Here is a 6,226-nt window from a genome sequence, read left to right as displayed (position 1 = left end):
CTCCATGGAGGAAGGCCTCTGGCAAAATAATTCAGCAAAGGTAGAGACGTTACTTAATCTTTTAATCTTGGCTTTTATCTGTTGTTTTCAATTCCCAGCAGTTATCCCACTGCAGAGTGGGCTTGGAGGGACGTGCATCAATGAAAGGCTTAGTTTAAAGAGAGGATTTTCTGTAAAAGCTCGTGAAAACTGATAGCAGAGGATGGACATCTCTGAATTTCCTACAGAAAACTCAGTATAATTATATCCAACATTCCAAGTCATATTTTTAGAGCCACTAATAGGGAGTGCTTTTCCTTCTAATTTTAAAAAACAATCCTCTCTATCTTTTCCCCAGAATAATAGAGTTTCTTTTGTGAAACCTAATTTTTCTCTGAGCTTAATGAAATGGAAGCTTATTAACAGCCGTAGATAGTTACTTTTAAACAAGAACCATTTACATGAGATGGGAGAAGCCAGAAATCATTTCATCCAGTAGAGCTCACTGAGGGATTGCTTGGCCTAAGCTCTCTCCAATTTTTAGAAGTCAATCAGATAATGAGACTGTTGGTTCTTATAAGAGGACTGTGAAACTGGATAGGGTTGGAACAGAAACTGAATTTGGAACAATCTTTATGAAAAGGATGTAGTGGGGAGCAGAACAGGTGTTTTCTATCTCTGGGCTCTTTTACACAGCTGAGGTTATGTAGCTTTTGGAGTAACCAGAAGCAGCCAAGGATGCAAGACATTCAAAGTGTAACCTGGAGCTTGTGGGAAGCCAAGGGCTCAGACTTCCATTGCTGTCTTTGAATGCTCCCTGTGTCACTTGTGTGGTGCTGTCAGGTTTGGTGCTATAGGTTTGGTGCTGTCAGAGCACTTACAGGTGCTGCACACACAACACTCTCTGCCATGTCTCTGCACTTTAAACCAGGCTCCTCTCTGTGATGTGAGACTTGAAACAGGAACTCTGCCCAGGGCAGGCCTTGTCCCCTCCCTTGTCACACACATCAGTGTCTCCCTATCACATCTTGCTCCAACAAGCATCATTCCCTTGCCAGGGCCCAAGGCCATGGTGGAGTTTCAGCCCCCTCCTGGTGACAGGAACAGCCCTTTGGATAATTGCAGCTTTGGGAGTACAAAGCTCTGGAACTGCGTGGGACTGTTTGACTCCTTGGAGCTGAGCACAGAACCAAGCCCAGCTGCTCCCCCAGCCCTTGGGCCAGGCTGCCTTGCAGCTCTCACCTGGTCCCAGGTTGTCTTTGTTGCTGTTGTCTCTTTTTGTCAATGCAAGGAAGGACAAAGACTCTTAGTAGCTAACGTGTCTTTAAAGCAATTTTTGCTTAGTACCGTTCTTTGCATATCCAGGACCTCACTGGAATAACCTATCAGCATTTTATTAAGGGCTAAATTTTTCAAGCACAGGGAGATAATGTTCATCAACAGACTAACCCTGTGCGGGCTTCACATTTACATCTGTGCTTGTGAGTGTGCAAATGAGTGTGTGTGCACCAGGGCTGGCCTGATGCACAAGGGCACATTTGCACACCTTTTTTCTTCAAGTGCCTGTCTCAAACAGATCTGCTTTCCAATGCCTCAGATGATTTTCTCTATCAGGGAAATGATTCCAGCTTGGTTTTTGTTATACTGGATTTTTTTTTTTCAATTTATAATCAGGATTAGACCTCCTTTTTCTGTTATTCCCACCCTGCTGCCCAGCCCAGAGGTTGTGTAAGTACTTGCCAAGTAATCAAGGGAAAATTGCTGGCGGGGGTGACAGGGAAGATTTAGACAATACCAGGTGATACTCAATTAGGCAAATTAACAGGTAGAAGAACTGCTAATGAGAAAGTTCCAAGAGATCAGACAGAGCCCGGAGGACCTGGTTTATGTTCTTAATCCACAGTGGTGTTTCCCCCTTAGCCTGCAGTGACACTGGGACTGTCCTTGCTGCCTCCCTGACACCCCTCACTCCGTTTGCAATTTGCTGTTTTCTTCTCATGGGCAACATTTTCTCTGTTACCTTGGCAGAATTGTGTGAATTATCATTGCTGGGAATCAAAGGTGCTTCTCCACAGCAGGAACATTTTCCTTCTGGTGCTGATCTGTGACCCTCTCTAGGCAAAAGGTAGGACATAGGAGAGGAAGGATTTTAGGTTTTGTGTTTCTCAGTAATAATTCACTACTGGCCAGAGCAGGGTGCTAGGCTGGTTAGACCTCTGGCCTTACCCAGGACCATTTGGGTTCTGGACCCAAAGGACACTTGGGTTCAAGTTCTGGATCCTACCTAAGGAAAAAGGAATTTACAAGGATTTTTTTCAACTGTATGAGCACTGAGAAAAAACCACCTCACTTGCTCTCACAGCTCACAGATTAGCATGCATCAACCTTTTATTTTTTATAATCAAACCCCCCAACGTTATTAAGAACTGATGGCACAACACAGCTCCATTTTATTCAATTCTCTTACTTCACATAGTGGCAACTATCACATCACATAACAGCCAGAAAAATAATCACAAAAAAGATTTAATTCTGTTCAATATTCCTGCACTTCTGGTTTTTATCACTGTATAGGAGCTTCACAATGAAGTCACAGCTATGCTCTGCCCTCAGTTCCCACATTCTGGTGCAAAGAAAAGCTGTTTGTTTCAGTGTATCTACAACAATACTTTTCTTAGTTGTTCATAAGAGATTGATGCTCTTTTGATTACAGTGGTGGTATTTCCATATTGTAAACAATACTCTGTACTGTTACTAAAGTACTGTACATTTCTAGTTGCACAATTGTGTTATTGAGTGTAGATTCTCACTATCTCATGTATGGTGCTATTTTTTGTTGGTGGAAAAGAATCTTAGCAGTTGATTATTGCTTGATATTTTATTATAGTACCGGGATATATTCTCCATGGCAATAATATCATTTAAGTTTTCTCATTACAGAGTGAAATGTATATATTTTTCCATTAGCTAATTTGCATATGTACTGTATCCATGGTAATTTTCTTCTTGGTGCTGGTTATAAATAGAAAAAGATAAAAAACAGTCAAACTGAATGGAACCAGTTGTAAATGAAAGCCAAAAAAAAAAAGAAAAAGAAAAAGAAAAAAGGATCATTCCATTTTGAACAAATTGAATATGTTGAATAATAAATTTATTTTTTCCATAACAATTTTAATAAGGTTTCTGAACTTGAAGCAAAAATACAAAGCAAACCCAAAGCATGAAAATGAAGAGAAAGGAGTGAAGCTGTAAGTGGTACATTATGCATCTGTGTAATACTGGACTGAGACTGGGATTTGGATAAATCCAAGCCAACTGTTTAATTGCTGTGGTCGTTGTAAAAGGTCATTTGGCAGTAAAATTCTGGCACCTCAGAGTTCTCAGTGTGCTAAAAACCAAGAAATGATGGGTCTTGTCCTGGTCAGGTTGCAAAATAAAGCACGGGGATGTTAACACCTGAATGATGCCTTGCCAGGTCTGTGGTCAGTGACACAAGAGTAGAAAATTCCTGTGTGGGAAGAGCATGCCAGGCTGTGTTTGGGATATCTCTGTGTGTGCCTGGGCAGGCTGTGGGGAGGGGAGCTTCTGCCTGGGGAGAGGGATGTTCTGAGGGTGCTTTTGGGGAAGGTTGTTCTTGCTCTGCCTGAGCTGGGAGGGAGCAGCAGCTCCACAGGCGCCCCCTGACAATGAACAGGGCTGAGCATGTGGAAATTTATACAAAATTTATACAAATTTATACAAAATGGAGCAAAGCAATCCCATCCATTGGGGGGGTACTGCATAACCTAGCTGCACTCTCCCCTGGTGTGAAATAAACAGAATTACTTCAGTGCCACGTGTTTTGGATGTCTTTGTTGTAGGCACTGGCCAGAATCTTTGTCCTGTGAGCTGCCCCCCAGCACAGGGAAGGTTGTTTTTGCACTCAGATACACCTGCAGGATCCTCTCCCAGCCTGCCTTACAAAGATGCCATCATCTGTATCCCACTCAAGCTCAATTCTTGTTAAAAGGGCACTTGGAGGTGGGAGCAGCATCTTTCTAAAGCAGCCTTAAAAACCCAGGAACATGGTGGAGTGGTGGACTTGGCAGTGCTGGATTGGACTTGATGATCTTAAAGGTCTTTTCCCACCCAAGTGATTCTATGATTTTCTAACCAACCAAAGCAGAGTTGGTGTGAGAGCCCTCCTCCCACAATGATTTCCAGAAATGGAGTTTATAGTTTAATAACAGAGCTCATTTCCTGGTCTCACACAGGATTCATGGCACAGCACTGAGATGGGCTTCTGAGGCAGCCTTGGGAGATCAGCCCAGTGCCAGCCTGCACGGGACCATTCACAGCAGCACTGCAGAGCCTCCCTCCAAGTGGTGCTGTACATTAGCACATCATCCTGTTTGTGCCTTGCCTGCAGTCAACATCTGATTGCAATTGTTGACCTGTTTGAACAATAAAACCTAGCTCTGAGCCTGGGGAAGCCAAAGGGCTTTGCATTAAGCTGGGCTATGGCAGTGGGTGGGAGGGGTGTAAGGAATGCTGTCATACATTTGGCTTGAAATGTTCCTGGTATGTGCCAATACCTCTGCTATAAATCCAGTAGGATTATATACTTACTTTGCCTATTTTGCATGTAGCCATTTGCTGTTTCTCTCATTCCTAATCCCCATTTCTACCCAAGCCATTGCCCTTCCCTGTGAGCTCAGTTGTTTTTTTTATTTAAGACACCTCAGCCAAGGTCACTAAAGGCAGTGGGGTCAGAGGGCTCTGGTGCTGTGGCACAGAAGGATCAGGAGGAAAGTAAAATCCCTCCTCCCCTCCTTGGAGGTCACTTCTGCCTCTAGCAACTCCACCTGCTCCCTTCACTCTCCTGGTGTCCATGGCAGCCTCAGCTGTCTCTTGCAGCAAGTTGGCCGCACCCTGCTTGCTCTGGAAGGAATTTGCCTTCCAAAATGTATGAACACTTCATCCCCACATCAGCCCCATGCTCACTGGGTACCACTGCTGAGGACTCTGCTCTCTGGTAGAGTGAAAACCAAATGTTCCTTTGTGCTTTCCCCAACACCACATGGAGCATTTCCATGGGGAAAGGGATGTTTTCTTCTTGCTGGAGAGTGTCAGTGCAAACACCAACACCAGTGTGCTGTGGAGTTCCAGGCAGAGAAGATACATGCCAGATGTGCTCCCATTCCATACACTCACACTTCTAATGGTGTCAGGAAGAATGGGATGGGATGCTGCTCTCCATGTGGCTTGGAATGGAGGAAAACACTCATTTTTCACCAGGAGAGCACTGGCAGCTCACCAGTCTGCAGGGCTGCCTCCACCACCACACAAACCACCTGAAGGAACTCTGACAGCTCTCTGGAAGGTCACTGCACACTACAGCACCACTGGAGCCTTTCTGGAGACAGGGGTGAAAGTACTTGGACTGCTGAAGGACTGGTGAAGAAGGGGAATCCTCTAACAGGGTCTTTCATGTTGCACCAAGATCAGTGCATCCTGTCCAGCAAAACCAGACAAGCTATTCTTGGGTTGGACTTCATTCATTTTCTTAGAAAAGACATTATTTGAATGTTTTTCAGTTCCCATTTCTTTCCCTAGCTCTGCACTTTTCCCCTTGATTTTGTCTCTGATGACAAAAGGACCCAACCAGACTGCAGCTTTGTTTGGCACCAAATTTCCCTCCTGAGATGATCACACAAGAAGCCTTTTATCACTCTGGGGGCTCTGAGCCAGAGCTGCTGTGGTGGAAGTGGCTGGGACTGCAACCCCAGGCTGTGGTGGGATGAGAGTCAAGCTCAGGCTGTCAGCAAGGGGACCTGCAGCAGTGCCCTGCCAGGACACATCTGAACTCCTGAGCCTGCTTCCTCCAGTGCTGCTCTCATTCAGGAAAAGGTATGAAATCCACATCTAGACTGAATTTAAAGATTAGGTGTTGTTTAAAATAGAAATCCTCTCTAGAATCATGGTTTGACTCCTTAGAAAATCACTATAAATTGAACCTCCCCTGTTCCCCACTGCTCAATAACAAGATTTGGTTTTCTCACAGAGCTGGTGCCTCCTGTGCTGTGCTGGCTTCAGCACTGCCAGCTCTGTTCCCTGCCCAGGTTTGTGTTGAGGAAGAGGGGCCCTGCTGGAATTCTGGAATTCTGCTCTCCTCAGGCATCATCACCCTGGAGCTGCTCTCACCCGTGGCTTCTTCCCCCCATCACATCTCTGGCCAGCAATGCCTTGAGGAGGGGACAGTGACACT

This window comes from Molothrus aeneus, chromosome 13 (genome assembly GCF_037042795.1).
Source record: "Molothrus aeneus isolate 106 chromosome 13, BPBGC_Maene_1.0, whole genome shotgun sequence".
In the NCBI taxonomy this organism is placed as follows: domain Eukaryota; kingdom Metazoa; phylum Chordata; class Aves; order Passeriformes; family Icteridae; genus Molothrus; species Molothrus aeneus.
This window is presented reverse-complemented; position numbering follows the sequence as displayed.